At 45.2% G+C, this 18,679-nt stretch overlaps 1 pseudogene across 1 annotated transcript; it reads left to right on the top strand.

Annotated features, from left to right (window-relative positions):
- Positions 1 to 1,081: 1,081 nt before the first annotated feature.
- On the top strand, positions 1,082 to 10,024 carry LOC144681066 (toll-like receptor 5 pseudogene; annotated as a pseudogene). Its single transcript, XR_013576677.1, has 2 exons — positions 1,082 to 1,167; positions 6,902 to 10,024. The product of XR_013576677.1 is annotated as a toll-like receptor 5 pseudogene (transcript).
- The last annotated feature ends 8,655 nt before the right edge of the window (positions 10,025 to 18,679 follow it).

Raw genomic sequence — 18,679 nt, 5'->3', positions numbered from 1 at the left:
GAGAAAGGCCCTCCCCGTCAGATCCTTCCTACACGCCAGGAGGCTCACCCCCTCTGCACGTTGCCCTCGAGGTGGCTGTGGTGGGGAAGAGACCGTTGTTCACCTCCTTGTGGATTGTGCCTTTGCAAAGAAAGTCTGGAGAGAGATGCAGTGGTTGCTGTCGAGGTTCATCCCGAGCAGTTCTGTGACACAGGACTCTGTGCTCCACGGGCTGTTCCCAGGGACACACACCGAGACAAACATCAACTGCAGCTGGAGGATCATCAACTCGGTGAAAGACGCGCTTTGGTCTGCCCGAAACTTGTTGGTCTTCCAGCGCAAAGAGTTGTCCCCGACCGATTGTTGCGGACTGGCACAATCCAAAGTCCAGGACTACGTGCTGAGGGACGCACTAAAGCTTGGGGCAGCTGCCGCAAGGGCGCAATGGGGAAGGGTCGCTGTCTAAGACCTTTCTACCACAGCGCACCGAGAGACTGGGAACTGTTTAGAGCCCCTCGGGCTGTACAGATCAAAATGAAAGGCTGTAAATGATTGTAATATTGTTTGTACTGATGCACCTGGTGATACATTTTGTAAAAGTTTAACCTGGATTGTACCCTTGTAATGTTGTTTTTGAAATGGTTTTGAATGTGATTGAAGATATTTTATGAATAAAGTATATTTTTACAAAAAAAAAAATCAGAGCTATCAAGGCTGGAAGGTGTGATTAAACCAAGCAGCTCTTTTACAACCAGCATAGATGCAATGGACAGAATGGCCTCTTTCTCTGCTGAGAATCTTTCTATGTTTCTAAATGCACCGATTGTTTCTGTTGACACCTTGAAGACAATTGAGGCTATAACACTGACAGGTCATTGCTTCAGGTAGCTCTTTCTAAAAGTTTCCCAGTTTTTAAAAAATATGCTATCCATCATGACCATGTTTTCTCTGGAATTTCTCTGGGTGATTTGTCTTTGAGAATATTTAGGAAAGAGAAGCTTTCAAAACGGAACCTTTGCTGTTAAGGTTACGCTCTGAGCAAAACAACAGGAAACTTGTGCAGGATGACTCATGGTGTTCGGCCCTTGCCAGATTGATTTTACAGTCTGTGGATTGCCGTCTTAGCTCAAGCTAAACTTAAACAGGGACAAAGCAAGAGGAAAAGCAGAAGTTGAAAGGAGAATCCAGGTACTGCTGGTAACACACAGATTTATTATAACCTAGAACAAAAACAAAAATATCTGGAAAAACTCAGCAGGTCTGACAGCATCTGCGGAGAGGGATACAGTTGACGTTTTGAGTCTGTATGACCCTTCATCAGAACTAAGACATATAGAATTGAGATGAAATATAAGCTGGTAGAGGGGGGTGGGACAGGTAGAGCTCGATAGGGGGCCAGTGATAGGTGGAGGCCAAGAAGAGATTGCCAAAGATGTCATAGACAAAAGGACAAAGGGCTGTTGACGGTGGTGATATTATCTAAAGGACGTGCTAATGGGGACATTAAGGGTAGCAAGCAGGACAAGCTAGTGGCAGATGGCCCTAGTGGGGGTGGGGTGGGGTGGGGTGGGGGGAAGGGATCGAAATGGGCTAAAAGGTGGAGATGAAACAATAGATCGAAATAAATTTAAAAATAGGAGGGAAAAGAAAAATATATTTGTTAAAAATGATAAATTATTGGAAAAGGGGGGATCGGAAAGAGGGTGGGGATGGAGGACAGAGTTCATGATCTGAAATTGTTGTACTCAATATTAAGTCCGGAAGACTGTAAAGTGCCTAGTCAGAAGATGAGGTGCTGTTCCTCCAGTTTGCGTTGAGCTTCACTGGAACATTGCAGCAGGCCAAGGATGGACATGTGGGCATGAGAGCAGGGTGATGTGTTGAAATGGCAAGCGACAGGGAGGTCTGGGTCATTCTTGCGGACAGACCGAAGGTGTTCCGCAAAGCGGTCACCCAGTCTGCGTTTGGTCTCTCCAATGTAGAGGAGACCACATTGGGAGCAACGAATGCAGTAGACTAAATTGAGGGAAGTGCAAGTGAAGCGCTGCTTCACTTGAAAGGAGTGTTTGGGCCCTTGGATGGTGAGGAGGGGGGAAGTAAAGAGGCAGGTGTTGCACCTTCTGCGGTTGCATGGGAAGGTGCCGTGGGAGGGGGTTGAGGTGTAGGGGGTGATGGAGGACTGGACCAGGGTGTCCCGGAGGAACGACCCCTGCGGAATGCCACCAAGGGGGGTGAAAGGAAGATGTGTTTGATGGTGGCATCATGCTGGAGTTGGCGGAAATGACGGAGGATGATCCTTTGAATGCAGAGGCTGGTGGGGTGATAAGTGAGGACAAGGGGGACCCTATCATGGTTCTGGGAGGGAGAGGAAGGTGTGAGGGCAGATGCACGGGAGATGGGCCGGACACGGTTGAGGGCCCTGTCAACCACCGTGGGTGGAAAACCTCGGTTAAGGAAGAAGGAAGACATGTCAGAGGAACTGTTTTGGAAAGTGGCATCATCAGAACAGATGCGACGGAGGCGAAGGAACTGAGAGAATGGGATGGAGTCCTTACAGGAAGCAGGATGTGAGGAGCTGTAGTCGAGGTAGCTGTGGGATTCGGTAGGCTTGTAATGAATATTGGTGGAGAGTCTTTCACCAGAAATTGAGACTGAGAGGTCAAGGAAGGGAAGGGAAGTGTCAGTGATGGACCATGTGAAAATGATGGAGGGGTGAAAATTGGAAGCAAAATTAATAAATTTTTCCAGATCCAGATGAGAGCATGAAGAGGCACTGAAGCAGTCATCGATGTACCGGAGAAAGAGTTGTGGGAGGGGGCCTGCGTAGGACTGGAACAAGGAATGTTCCACATACCCCATAAAGAGACAGGCATAACTGGGGCCCATGCGGGTACCCATAGCCACACCTTTTATTTGGAGGAAGTGAGAGGAGTTAAAGGAGAAATTGTTCAGTGAGAGAACAAGTTCAGCCAGACGGAGGAGAGTAGTGGTGGATGGGGATTGTTCGGGCCTCTGTTCGAGGAAGAAGCGGAGAGCCATCAGACCATCCCGGTGCGGGGTGGAGGTGTAGAGGGATTGGATGTCCATGGTGAAGAGGAGGCGGTTGGGGCCAGGGAACTGGAAATTGTTGATATGATGTAGGACGAGAGAGGAACCGCCAATGTAGGTGGGAAGAGACTGGACAAGGGGAGAGACAATGGCGTCAAGATAGCAAGAAATGAGTTCCGTGGGGCAGGAACAGGCTGACACGATCGGACTCGCGGGATAGTCCTGTTTGTGGATTTTGGGTAAGAGGTAGAAGTGGGCCATCCGAGGTTGGGAGACTATGAGGTTGGAAGATGTGGAGGGAAGATCTCCAGGGGAGATGAGGTCAGTGACAGTCCTGGAAACAATGGCTTGATGTTCAGTGGTGGGGTCATAGTCCAGGGGGAGATAGGAGGAAGTGTCCTATACTGATTACTAACTCGGTGACATCCCCTACAGTTAAAGGGATAGATGGTTAAAAGCCTTTAGGGAGGAAGAAAGTTGTTTTGTGAGAGTTGCAATTGGAGCTGGAGGATGAGAGGGTTACTCAAAGCTGAAGAAGCAGTGGGTATAGGCTGGGGCAAGCTCACTCAGGTTAAATGGGAAACGATAGTTCATTTCCGATGGGAGGCAATTCTTCTCTTTCTAACTTCACAATCTTTCTTTCCTAATTTGACATGTTTAAATTTATATATTTTAATGCAATAGACCTTCACAGGGATGGCAGGACGAGGGATAAAGGGGATAAGACACTAGCCGGAATATTCCAGCCCCTCACGTCGGCAGGATCTTCCGGTCCCACCAATGTGAATGGAGAGTTCAATGGATTGCTGGCCCCACTACAGGGAACCTGCCTTGGAGTGGGGGGGGAGGGGGGCTGGACTATTCCGGCCACTGAATAGGAAATGGGAGATGGTTACAGGAAGTAAGTAAAAACACTGAGGTACGTGGTAAAGGGGCTTTTAATGACAGGGAGATATATAGCAGGCAGGGGAGGAACTTGCATTGATCTAGAATGGAGAATATAAGATAAAATGTCGGGGCAGTTTTCTTTTTACTATTTTTCTACAGAAAGGATTTGGAAACAAGTACTATTCTTACGCCTCTAGCTTATAGTATCGCATATATAAATGTAGACAGTGTCAATTATGGTTTAAGGTGGGCAGGGTAGGTGTTATAGAACTGGAAATGGTTACAGAGATAGTGAGAGGCTTAAGTTATAGACTGATTTAAATCCAATACTGAGAATTTTAGATTCTAGACTTTGGGAAACCAGGAGCCAAACTGGTGATGGGTGAGGAGAGGGAATGTAGTTTGTAGAGGGCTGTTGATAGAGGTCAGCCAGGAGGGCATTGGAGTAATTGAGCACGGTGGTTGCAAAGGTTTGGCTGAGGATTGGAGACAGAGTGGACAGTACGTGGCATTCTCTCCATAGTTTTCTAACCAATACCGCTCTGTAACCTCCCTCACTAGATCAGTATCCCAGCTGAGATGAGCTCACAGCATTAACCAAAGAGTCGACCTATGAACTTCCCAGTCTCTACAGCCCAGTATCAACTTGATATTGGGCTGTAGAGGCTGTGGTACCTGACACTCACACTATATGCCTTTAAAAGTCCCTCTGATGTCTCAACAAGTTAAAATGACAGCCATTACAGGCTAGCAGGCCCGATTCCCCCATTTGTGCTGAGTCTTAGCCAAGCCCATGGTAGGAGCCTCAGCGTGCCTGGGTTAGTGAGGGACAAGATTGGCCTGGGTTTTTACTCCTCAGCACTATTTTGTTGAAAAGTGTGAGTTTGGATTGGATGTGATTGTAATGCCGTCCAAGGCCAAAAAGATTGCCAGCACTCACTACTCAGACTTATGTATGAAGAATAGGCACTGGGTAGCTGATGCACATGGAACCATTCCCTGGTGAGTCACTGCCTTTGGTAGATGGGAGAACAGGAAACAGTTGGAGTAAAACTTATCCTCAACTACAATTGGCCTTACTTCACTATAGTGTCGGCTGTGTCTCAGTTGGGAGCTCTCTTGCCTCTGAGTCAGAAGGTTGTGTGTTTAAGTCTTATTTCAGAGACTCTGTCTGACCACTGTGGCACTAAAGGAGTGCCATGCTGTCAGAGGTAGGTATTTTGATGAGATGTTAAACCGAGGCCCTGTCTGCTCTTTTGGTTTGTCATGAAAGATCCCATGGCACTATTTCAAAGAAGAGAAGGGAATTCTTCCCAGTATCCTGGCCAATATTTATCCGTCAATCAACATACTAAAATCCGAATATCTGGTCATTATCGCATTGCTATTTATCTTGCTGTGTGTAAATTGGCTGTCACCTCCCCTATACTACAACAGTGTCTACACTTCAATCGTATCTCATAGTTTGGGAAGCATTTGATCTTGAGGTTGTCAAAGATGCTTGATAGATGCCAGTCTTTTATTTCTGGAATTTCTTCCAGCCCTAACTGTTACAGGTTTGGGTCATACCTTATGGGTTTAATAGTGTTAGTTATGACTGTTAAGTGGTCTGAGAGTGATGGGGAGGATATGGGGCTGGAATGTGCATGTGCATGTGCATGGGATATCATGGGGGGAGGCAGTGGCATAGTGGTATTGTCACTGGCTAGTGTTCCAGAGACCCAGGGTAATGCTTTGCTGAAGGTAAGCATGCAGGTGCAGCAGGCAGTAAAGAAGGCAAAAGGTATGTTGGCATTCATAGCGAGAGGATTCAAGTACAGGAGCGGGGATGTCTTGCTGCAATTATACAGGACCTTGGTGAGACCACACCTGGAATATTGTGTGCAGTTTTGGTCTCCTTATCTGGAGACAATGTTCTTGCTATAAGGGAATGCAGCGAAGGTTTACCAGACTGATCCTGGGATGGCGGGACTGACATATGAGGAGAGGTTGAGTCGGTTTGGATTATATTCGCTGGAGTTCAGAAGAATGAGGGGAATCTCATAGAAACCTATAAAATTCTAACAGGACTAGACAGGGCAGATGCAGGAAGGATGTTCCCAATGGTGGGGGAGTCCAGAACCAGGGGTCACAGTCTGAGGATACAGGGTAGACCATTTAGGACTGAGATGAGGAGAAATTTCTTCACCCAGAGAGTGGTGAGCCTGTGGAATTCGTTACCACAGAAAGTAGTTGAGGCCAAAACATTGTATGCTTTCAAGAAGGAGTTAGATATAGCTCTTGGGGCAAAAGGGATCAAAGGATATGGGGAGAAAGCGGGAGCAGGCTATTGAGTTGGATGATCAGCCATGATCATAATGAATGACAGAGCAGTCTCGAAGGGCTGAATGGCCTACTCCTACTCCTATTTTCTATGTTTCTATCAAGCAAAGTATTGATCAAATTGAGCCTTGATTTCTTCCTAACCGATTGAAGACCCTATTGAGACTTACTGTCTTCATATATAAGCGAAGAAGGAATAGTGGTGGTGGAGCACCCCAGGGCTACCAACACAAGTGTTCAAAATTAGGAAGGATTTGAATAGAGTATATCAAAAGAAGCTGGCAGGAGGGTCAGTTACCAATGGCACAGATTTAAGATAATGTCAAAAAAGCCAGGGGAGGAGTTAGGAAAAATGAGTTTTTTTCATGTAGCAAGTTGCTATGATATGGAGTGCATTCCTCGAAAAGGAGATGCAAGCAAATTCTACTGTCTCTTTCAAAAGGAAATTAGATACATATTTGAAAAAGAAGAATTTGCAGAGCTATGGGAAAAGAGTAGTAGAGTGGAACTAATTGAGTAGTTCTTTCAGAGAGCTGGCACGAGCATGATGAGCTGAATAGCCTCCTTCTGTGCTGCGAGATTCTACAAACCATTGGCAGCAGAAAGGACAATATGGTACCCAAGCATTAAGAGCAACTAACTGTGGATATCTTTTCTATTCTAGGGACATAGCAATGCTAGGTCATCACTTCCTGCATCTCCTGGGAGCTGTCCTCTTGGTGAGCGTAAACTGTCAGAGAACCATATGCCCAGTGTATGGACGGGCTGCTTTCTGTCACTCCAGCTATCTTACTGCGATCCCAAGAGTACCGAGTAATATTGTCAAACTCAACCTAAATTCCAACTATATCCGCCTCGTCACAGATGCATCATTTCCTTTTCTCAACGAGTTGCAGGAGTTGAGGCTGGGAATACAGCAGAGCAAATCACTACGTGTTGGAGCAAGAGCATTTAGAAATTTGCCCAATCTGACATCTCTAGACCTGGGAGGAAACAAAGAATTAGAACTGGACTTAAAGGCATTCGCTGGGCTTGGAAACCTGCAGGTCCTGTCTCTGGACTATAATGGTCTGAATGACTCAGTTCTACAACAAGGATATTTTGAAGATTTAGTCTCACTGCACACCCTCATTCTTGAAGGAAACAAGATAGAACATATCAGGCTAGATGCAACATTTTACAACCTACAGGCGCTAGTAAACATTCATTTTAAGGCAAATCGGATTCGCCAGATTTGTGAGGGGGATCTGCATAATGTTCGACAAAGGTTTTTCAAAACATTTGACATCTCCTCAAATAGATACTTGTACAGCGGAGAGAGCTTCGACTGGGAGAAATGTGGCAATCCTTTCCAGGGCATAATGCTTCACACCTTGGACATTTCACAAACTGGCCTCGGCATCCAACAGCTGGAGAAGATGTTTTTAGCCATAAGAGGAACGATTATTGTTCAAATAAAGATGCAGTACCTGCCCATTGGTAGATCATTTGGTTTTATCAATATAGAGGATCCAAGTAACCAGACACTTTTTGGTCTCAAAGACAGTTCTGTGATGATCCTGGACATGTCCCATGGGTTCATCTTCGCTCTTGCAACGTCTGTATTTTCACACTTGCCATCCTTGCAGCTTCTAACATTATCTTTGAACAAGATCAACCAGATTGAAAAGAAAGCATTTTTTGGCCTTGAGTCCCTTCAACAGTTAAATCTTTCTTTCAATCTTTTGGGGGAGATCTACTCATCAACCTTTGAAGGTCTGAGGGATGTCTCGTTAATTGACCTGCAACACAACCATATTGGGGTCATTCAGTACAATGCATTTCATGGACTGAATCAACTGAACACTTTGAATCTTCAAGACAATTCTCTCTCCGTTATTTCTGGGTTGCACCACCTTCCACAATTGGCTTATTTCTTTGTAGGTCACAACCGTCTCAAGACAGTTTATGGCCTGGAGGCAGTTTCCAATAGCACCTTTCTCGATTTCTCAAACAACGCCTTTACCAACCTCAATGTTTTCTACGAGATCATGCAGCTCCCTGCTGTGAAGCATCTTTTGTTGAGGGACAATCGTGTGTCGATGTGCACTCCTGCTCTTACTGACACCATTCCAAAGGACAACCAGTTAATACACCTTGACCTCTCAAGCAACTTCCTAGAGTTGATGTGGGCATCGAAACAGTGCTGGGAGGTGTTCCATAATCTGACTAACCTAACTTCCCTTCTCCTTGATCATAATTATCTCACTGAGCTACCACAGGATGTTTTTAAAGGTTTGGATTCTCTAAAGAGACTCAACTTGTCATCTAACTCTTTGTCCCAGCTCAGCCTCGGCCTGTTTCCCAGCACTCTTGAAATTCTCGACTTGTCTAAAAATCGCCTTGTGTCCCCCAACCTGGAGGTCTTCAGTTTCGTGAGTCATCTGGACTTGAGGCAAAACCAATATATCTGTGACTGTAGTCTCAGGGATTTTATCGAGTGGCTCAATGGCACTGAGGTGGACTTGATGGAACCATTGACAGAGATATACTGTGTGTTTCCAGAAGAGTTGCAAGGGATACCTCTTCGTGATCTGAATGCTGATGGGTGTGAGGAAGAAGATGCTGTGTGGCAAATAAGATCTGAATCCAAGATGAGCACAAAAGCAGGTCAAAGGAAGAACCCTATAAAGTTGAGACAAATGTGAACTCCTTTTTTCCATACTCTCTCCTCTTAAGCCCACTTTCTTTTACAAGATTACCACGCATTTACTATTTAGGCAGCGACTCACCATCCTGACTGCAATCACCTGGCAGCATACAGAACATACACGGGACTTGGAAATATCATCTGAAAGCCCACCACAATAGTGAAACAACTATTTACACCCTAGCTCTGTGCCTGTGTCCATCATTCAGGCATGTCACATAGACAATGTGTTTTTTAAGCAGTTCTCAACATTTATTGGTAGACTCTAGCACTAATAGTTGCTGGACAATGTAGTAATGCACAGAAATGTAATTGAAAATTTTACAGGATACATCTAAAAAAAAATCAAATTCTATACATATCTTTAAACAATACAAATTAATTTCACACTTTCAGTAAAATACAAAAATATATGTACACCATGATGTCACATAACTGATCACATATGAACATAGGATTTAGGAGCAGGAGTAGGCCACTTGGCCCTTCAAGCCTGCTCCGCCATTCAATAAGATCATGGCTGATCTGATTGCAACCTTCCGCCTACCCCCGATAACCTTTCACCCCCCTTGTTTATCAAGAATCTTTCTACCTCTGCCTTAAACATATTCAAAGATTTTGCTTCCACTGTCTTTTGAGGAAGAGAGTTCCAAAGACTCACAACCCTCTGAGAGAAAAAATTTCTCCTCATCTCTGTCTTAAATGAGTGACCCCTTATTTTTAAATAGTGGCCACTAGTTCTCCCACAAGAGGAAACATCCTCTCCACATCCGCTCTGTCAAAACTCCTCAGGATCTTAAAGGTTTCAATCACGTCACCTCTTACTCTTCTAAACTCCATTGGATACAGACCTAGCCTTTCCAACCTTTCCTCATAAGACATCTTGCCCATTCCTGGTATTAGCCTAGTAAACCTCCTCTGAACTGCTTCTAATGCATTTACATCTTTCCTTGAATAATGAGACCAGTACTGTAGTACTGTACACAATACTCCAAATGTGGTCTCACCAGTGCCCTGTACAACTGAAGCATAACCTCCCTACTTTTGTAATCAATTCCCTTCGCAATAAACCATAACATACTTGATATCCAACAATAATTTAATGTGTTTTTTAATAATAGATGAATAATATTATGATATGTCTATTGAGAGAGCAGTTTTAACATAGAAAATGATTTCATGATGCGACACAGAGGCAATCGATAAATCTGGCACAAAACCAAAGAATGAAAGATTGGTAGCCTTGGTCAAAGAGGTGGATTTTACAGAGGATCTTAAAGGAAGAGACAGAGGTCGGGAGGTGAGGAGTTTAGGAAGAGAATTCCAGAGATTAGGAGGCTAAAAACAGGGTGCCAGCGATGATGCAGAAAAAAAAGCAGACGCACAAATGTCAAAGGCAAAGACAGGACATAGAGAGGATTGAGGCCAGGGAGGAGTGTAAATACAAGGATGAGAGTTTTAAATTTGAGGTTTTTGGGGAAGCAGGAGCCAATGTGGATCAGTGAGCCTGTAGATGGCGGACAAGATGGATTTGGTGCTGAAGAGAATACTCAAAGGATGTTTGTTTTGGATGAGCTCAGGTTTACAAAGGGTTAAGGATTGGAAACCGGACAGGAGAGCAGTGAAACAGTTAAGTCTAAAGGAGGCAAAGACAGGCATGAGCACAATAGTAGGAGCACTATCATAACAGGGACTGCAGATATTCAAGCAGAAAGCCCACCACCATCTTGTATGGGCAGCTAGGAATGGACACTAAATGTGGGGATACCACGGCCTGAATTTTGCACCTGGTGCGGGAGCTCGAGCGGCAGGCCCAAGCAGATGTGATACCTGCTTCCGCCCGCGATCAGCTCGTGATCCCAATTTCACGCTGGCTGGCCAATTAACGGCCGGCCAGTGTTGCCAGCAGGGGGCGGGAGCAGGGCGGGCACCTGGTCCAATGGAGTTCTGGAGGTTGTGGGCTGTGGGGGGGCAGCGGTAGATTTGAAAATAAACAGGGATCTCCCTGATGGCTGCCTCGAGGTGGTCAGAAGCCTCAATGAGCTGTATGTGAGTCTGTCAGTGCCTAGAAGGATATTTTCGTTCGGAGCAGTAATTATGGCCTCTGGACCTGCCTCCCAAGCCAGGCGGGATGGCAATGTCTTTGGACAATCTACTTCCTGTTTTACCGATGAATGCCTACGTGTTCTCCTGGAGGCAGTGACTGCCTGGCGGGATATATTGATTTCATGGGATGGTAAGAAGGTGTGGATGGAGGTGGCTGCCCAGGTGAGAGAGCATGATGTTGTGTGCCACACTTGGCTCCAGTGCAGGAAAAGGTGTGCTAATGTGATGGGCACCTGCACCTATGTCTCCTGAGTGGGGGTTGGGAGTAGGGTATGGGGTATGGTCTGGCATGTAGTCGGGGTACTCATGAAAGCACTTTCGCCCTTACAGGAGGAGGGAAGTCAATGCTCAGGAACGAGGTCAAACGGATGGAGGTGTGCCCGACCTCCTGATTTTGACACAGGTGGGGTAGGAAACTCTGGAGATGGCCTGCAAGTGTGGAACCAGGTCCACAGGTCATGGAGAGGAAGGGGTCTTGGAGGAAGGTAAGAGTCCAGTGGACAGGAAGAGTCTGGGGGGCAGATGTAGGGCAGTGGCATTTGGCTGGAGACCAAGACAATGCTGAGTCCGAGGCAGACAATGAGCCTCTGGAGCCATCCATCAGGCGGCAGATGCTGGATGTCCAGCAGGATGCGAGGGAGGATCTGGCAGAGTTCCCTGAGGGCCTGTCTTGGAGGAGTCCATGTGGAGCGTGAGCACTGCATTGGGCTGGAGCTCTGAACGCACAGCCTGCTCCATAGAGAGAGAGAGAGTGGCAACTCTCATGGAGAGGCAGCTGCGGGAACTCAGTCAGGAGTTTCTGGGGTTGTGTTCAAACCTGCAAGCCCACACCCTGGCAGTGATCTCAGCAGGTCACTGCCATTGTGATATATGGATGAGACACCTAGTAACTCTGCTAGCTGTCTGTCCATCAATGGTCACCAGAGAGGTTCAGACCAACCTCATGTTGGCGGATGAGCTGCAGCTCGAATTTGCAATTTCCTCTCAGGGTGATGTGGATGGTGGCAGCAGCTCCTCCACCATTCTGCCAGTGGCCGTTGCATCTGATGAGACTGCGACGACTGAGGACTACCCAGCCATAGTGCTGGACTCTCCCGCCCAGTCAGGGCCTGCACAGTCTCCGCGAGTGACACAGAGGAAGGGATGCAAACCTTATTTCAGGAGAGGTTGGACCTTGACGTAAGGATGACAGGATTGTCTCATCAGGAAAGATCGTTAAGGCGGCGTCACTCTTGCCATCGCCTTGACTCCTTGCATTGGATGCTAAGCTAAAAATTCCCAGAATCAAGACCTCCCTGGCCTCCTTGCCTCTCCTGGGAACCTCACATTGGTCTCTGCCTCCTCACCCGGGGATCCTCTGGCTCCTCCTTATACCCAGCACTCAACTCATCCTCTGCCCAGCACTCAACTCATCCTCTGCCCAGCACTCAACTCATCCTCTGCGGTATGTATAGCAGGATCGCTGTCTTCACCCTCTAATAGCTCCCCCTTCACAGAGCCAGATTGTGCAGTTGCAACAAACAACAACAATAAGGGAAACGTGCTCTGGAGGAAATTGAAGTGATCCCCCACGGCAGTCGAGGGAGTGGAACCTCATCCTGACTAGACCGATGATCCTCTCAATTTCTGCCTTTGTGGAGGCATGACTGTGATTATATCTCTCCTCAGCTTCTGTCCTTGGGTGTCTCAGTGAATAGCCTTTGTCCCCCAAGAGCCAACCATCCAAGCGAGCTGGAGCAATGAAGAGCCTTGACACCTGGGAGGATGTAGGCATCATGACAGCTTCCAGGATACCTGACGCAAACCTGCAATATCTGATGGTTGTGGTCACACACAGTCTGTACGTTAAGGGAGTGGAAGTCCTTTCTGTTGATGAAGGCACCCAGCTCCCCTGCTGGTACCTTTATGACCACATGCATGCAATCTATGGCACCCTGGATGTGGGGAAATCCTGCAATTGCAGCAAAGTCTCTGGCTTGCTCAGCCTGGCTGGCTTTGTCAGTCCAGGAGTAAATGAAGGCACTGACCCCTCGGAACAGGGTGTCAGTGACAGTGTTATGCCCTCAGCTGGTGTTAATTGCAGTGCAAACCAAATCCCGGAGGGAAATTTTTTTTGTATTCTGAAACCAAGAAGACGACGTACTGATCTCAGCAGTAAGAGGTCCAGTAACCCTTTTGGGATTAAAAAAATTAAAAATAAAAGTTTTATTCACAAAAAATAAAAGAAAACTTAAGCACACAATATTACAGTTACACAATTGTGGTTAGTCTTACAAAACATTGCCTCAAAACTCTCTACTTGGTCAAACCCACAAATAAACACCTTCCAGGCAATACTCCCTTATAGATGTCTAATATGAAATCCAGTAATATTACACAAGGCAAACTGCTGTAGCTTCAATAAAGGTGTACCACATGACCTCTACCCACTTCCACTCTGTATTGGAATCCACTTCAGAATAAAACTGCTTGTTGCAGCCCAAGATTTTCCGGCTTGACTGGGTAGGTGATTCAAACTGCATCCTCTCCCAGCACAGATCTCCAGCCATCTCCAGTTCAACAGCTATCCAGCTTAACAGACATCTCTACCCCAACAGCTACCCACAGTAACTCTAATATACCTTTTTTCCCTTTCATCTCAGTCCCATTGTTCTCATACCCTTTTGAAACTCAAACCCTTCCAAATATAAGATCTTTCATGTTTCCATCTTGTCTTTGCTTTTGGGTCAATAAAATATCATATCCCCACTACTTGTTTACCTATGAGCTCCTGCAAGATGCAAACATTTTCCTTCAAATCTCTGGCTCCTCTTTGATATTCAAACCAACTTTCAACTTATCTAAAAATGCAACTGTTAGATCTAACCTATTTACTTGTACCTCAACTTACCACACCTGTCATAAGAATATAGGAACAGGAGTAGGCCATCAGCCCACTGAGGCTGCTCCGCCAATTAATGTGATCACGACTGATCGAACGCTTCAATGCCTTTTACCCACACTACCCCCATAACCCTTTACATTATTGTTAATCAGAAATCTATCAATCTCTACCTTAAACATACTCAGTGACTGAGCTTCCACCAGCCCTCTGAGGTAGAGAATTCCAAAGATTCACAATCCTCTGAGTAAAGAAATTTCACCTCATCTCAGTCCTAAGTGGCCTCCCCCTTATTTTGAAATTGTGTCCCCTGGTTCTAGACTCCCCAATCAGGGGAAACATCTTACCTGCATCTACCCTGTCTATCCCTTTAAATATTTTGTAGGTTTCAATGAAATCACCTCTCATTCTTCGAAACTCTCGAGAAGACAGGCTCAGCTTCTCCAATCTCTCTTCATAAGACAGTCCCGCCATCTCCAGAACAAGTCTGGTGAACCTTCACTCCCTCTATGGCAATAATATCCTTTCTGAGGTAAGGGGACAACACTGCACGCAGTACTCCAGGTGCGGTCTAACCAAGCTTCTATACAATTGGAGCAAGACTTCACTACTCCTGTACTCAAATCCTCTTGTGATAAAGGCTAACATTTCATTAGCCTCCTAATTACCTGCTGCACCTGCCTGTTAGCTTTCAGTGACTTATGGACCAGGACACCCAGGTCCCTTTGTACATCTACACTTTCTAATCTCTTACCATTTAGGAAATACTCTGCACATCTGTTCCTTCTACCAAAGTGGATAATCTCACATTTTTCCACATTATATTCCATCTGCCATGTTCTTGCCCACTCACTAAGTCTGTCCAAATCCTCCTGTCGCCGCTTTATATCTTCCTCATAACACACATTCCCATCTAGCTTTGTATCATCCGCAAACTTGGAAATATTCCATTTGGTCCCCACATCCATATCATTGATATATATTGTGAACAGCTGGGGCCCAAGTACTGATCACTAGTCACAGCTTGCCAATGTGAGAATGACCCACTTATTCCTCTGTTTTATGCCTATTAACCAATCCTTAATTCATGCCAGAATAATGCCTCCTATCCCATGTGCTTTTATTTTGCTTATCAACCTCCTATGGGGGACTTAATCAAAAGTCTTCTAAAAATCCAAGTATACTACATCCATCCACTCTCCTTTATCAATTTTGTTAGTAACATCCTCAAAAAATTCCAACAAGTTCATCAAACATGATTTCCCATTCACAAATCCATGCTGACTATGCCCAATCAGATCATGATTATTGACGTATCCATCTATCACATCCTTTATAAGAGATTCTAACATTTTCCCTACTACTGATGTAAGGCTAACAGGTCTGTAGTTCCCTGCTTTCTCTCTCCTTCTTAAATAGTGGGGTGACATTTGCTACTTTCCAATCTGCAGGAACCATTTCAGAATCTATAGAATTCTGGAAAATGATCACCAATGCATCCACTATCTCGATAGCACCTTTTTCAATACTCTGGGATGCAGAATATCAGGTCCCGGGGACTTATCAACTTTCAGTCCCATTAATTTCTCCAATACAACCTTCTTATTTTTTCCATTTTTCTAACCTTATTTTTTCCTGTCTTCCATTCTTAATTAGCACTTTTCTCAGACAAATATCACCACCTTCAACACCTCTTTGACCCTTTTGTCTGTGGCATCTTTTGATTATCTGCTCATCTCCATAATCACCACACCCTCAATGTCTCTCTCTCTCTCTATCCCCCACCCCCACCCCCCACCTTAAACCAATTTATATTTCTCCCTTCTTCTAACTATGCTTCAGTTCTGCCGAAGGGCCATGAAGGCTCGAAACGTTAACTGATTTCTTCTCCGCCGATGCTGCCAGACCTGCTGAGTTTTTCCAGGTAATTCTGTTTTTGTTTTGGATTTCCAGCATCCGCAGTAGCTTTTAGCTTTTTGTTTTTATCTTCTTATTTATACTAATTTCCTTCAACTCCTCATTCTCCCTAGTTCCTTGGATCTCTAAAATATGAGAGATTTCCTGTATCTTCCTCTGAAAACAGACACAAAGTAATCATTTAGCTTCTCTGCCATTTCTCTATTCCCCATTTTGAATTCTCCTGACTCTGTCTGTAATGGGCCCACATTTGTCTTAGCTAAACACTTCCTTTCTACATACCTATAGAAGCTTTTACAGCCCGTTTTTATGTGTTTTGCTAGATTGCGTTCATATTCTATTCTCCTTTTCTTTACCAGTTTCTTGGTCTTCCTTTGTTGTATTCTAAAAACCTCCCAATCCTCAGGGTTACTACTACTTCTGACAACTTTATAAGCCTTTTCTTTTAATCTTATACAATCCTTAACTTCCTTTGTCAGCCACAGTTGACTGACCTTTTTGGGGTTTTTGCACCTTGAAGGAATGTATAGGTGCTGTATGCTATGTAATAGTTCTTTGAAAGCTATCCATTGCCTATGTACAGTCATACCTTTTAATGTATTTTCCCAATCCACCTCAGCCAATTTGTCCCTCATGCCTTCATAATTTCCCTTACTCAACTTTAACACCCTAGCTTCAGAGTGAACTACCTCACTTTCAAACATAATGTAAAATTCTGTCATATTGTCACACATCCCTTAAGGTTCTTTTACAACAAGATTATTAATTAGCCCTTTTTCATTACATAATACTAGATCTAAAATAGCCTGTCCTCTACTCAGCTCCTCAACCTACTGCTCTAGAAAACCATCCCTAACACACACCAGAAACTCGTCTTCCACAGCATTAGTGCTCGATTGGTTCACCCAGTTTATACGCAGATTGAAGTCACCCATGATTACAGTATTGCCCATGCAACATGCTTCTCTCATCTCCTGATTCATACCATGCCCCACATTACTACTACTGTTTGGTGGCCGATAAACAACTCCAACTGATGTTTGCTGCCCTTTGCTGTTTCTTAGCTCCACCCAAACAGATCCCACACATTGTTCTTCCAATCTGAGACCCTCCCTTACTAATACACTGATTCCATCCATTATTATCAGCGCAGCTCCACCTCCTTTCCCCTCTTGTCTGCCCTTTCTAAATGTCAAATATCCTTGAATATTCAGTTCCCAGTCTTGGTCACCATGCAGCCATGTTTCCATAATGGCAATTATATCATTCCCATTTACCTCTATTTGTGTCTTTAGATCATCTACCTTATTGTGAATGCTGCGCGCATTCAGGTAGAGTGTCCTTAACTTTGTCTTTTTGACATCATTTCAGATTCGAAGCATACTCAATGCTCTGCTTTGTTTCTCCTGCTTCTGGTCTCACGACTATTTCCTGTTACCAACATTACTTTCTTCCAATTTGGGCCACCCCTCAGGTTCCCACCTCCCTGACAAACTAGTTTAAGCCCAACCTAAAAACACTAGCAAATCTCCCTGTGAGTATATCAGTCCCAGTCCTGTTAAGATGTAACCTGTCCAGCTTGTACAGGTCCCACCTGCCCCAGAACTGGTCCCAATGCTTCAGAAATCTGATGCCCTCCCTCCTACACCAGTTTTCCAGCCACGTATTTAATCGATCTATCCTCCTATTCCTATGCTCACTAGCATGTGGCACTGGGAGTAACCCTGAGATTACTGCTTTTGAGGTCCTGCTTTTTAATTTCCTTTCTAACTCCCTAAAATTTGCTTTCAGGACCTCATCCCTCTTCCTACATATGTCGTTGGTGCCGATGTGGACCACGACTTCTGGCTGATCCCCCCTTTCCTCCGAAGGATGTCGTGCAGCCACTCTGTGACATCCTTGACCCTGGCACCAGGGAGGGACCACACCATCCTGGCATCACGTTTACTGCCGCAGAAACACCTGTCTGATCCCATGACTATTGAATCCCCTATCACCACTGCTGTTCCATTCTTAGAGTCAGAGAGTTATACAGCACAGAAACAGGCTCTTCGGCCCATTGTGTCCGTGCCGGCCATCAAGCACCTCTCTATTCTAATCCCATTTTCCAGCACTTGGCCCGTAGCCCTGTATGCTATTGTGTTTCAAGTGCTCATCTAAATACTTCTCAAATGTTGTGAGTGCTCAAGTGCTCATCTAAATATTTCTTAAATGTTGTTCTTCCTCCCCCATACAGCTGAGTCACCCATGGTGCCACAGGCTTGGCTCTGGCTGCACTCTACTGAGGAACCATCAGCATCCAAAATGGAAAACCAATTAGCAAGCAGGATAGACTCAGGGGGCTCCTGCACTACCTGCCTGGTTCTTTCAGACCGTCTGGCGGTCACCCAATGCCTTTCTGACTGTACACGTCTGACCTGCAGGGTGACCACCTCCCTGAACATGCTATCCACATAGTCTTCTACCTCACAGATGCACAACAGTGACTCCAGCCATTGCTCAAGTTCTGAAACTCAGAGCTCAGACTTGTGCAGCTGGCGACACTTCCTACAGATGTATTTGTCTGGGACACATGGTGTGTCCATGACTTCACACATATCACAGGATGTACACTCCACTTGGCCGAGCTGACCTGCCATCCTGTAACTATAAAAACTATTGATTACACTCAGAGTAAGTAGAATGAGTAGAATAAATTGCTGGTAACTTAACTTTACTACGCTTACGCTAACTACACTTAAGCTATCCTTTTCATGTTTTCAAACCCCCAGACAACCTAACTGATATCAAACTGTAGCCCAGCTTAATTAAATCACATACACACAGACACAGACACCCAGTCTTCTTTC

This window comes from Cetorhinus maximus, chromosome 5 (genome assembly GCF_964194155.1).
Source record: "Cetorhinus maximus chromosome 5, sCetMax3.hap1.1, whole genome shotgun sequence".
NCBI classification, from domain to species: domain Eukaryota; kingdom Metazoa; phylum Chordata; class Chondrichthyes; order Lamniformes; family Cetorhinidae; genus Cetorhinus; species Cetorhinus maximus.
The sequence above is the reverse complement of the archived record's forward strand: the minus strand, read 5'-3'. Positions and strand labels throughout refer to the sequence as shown.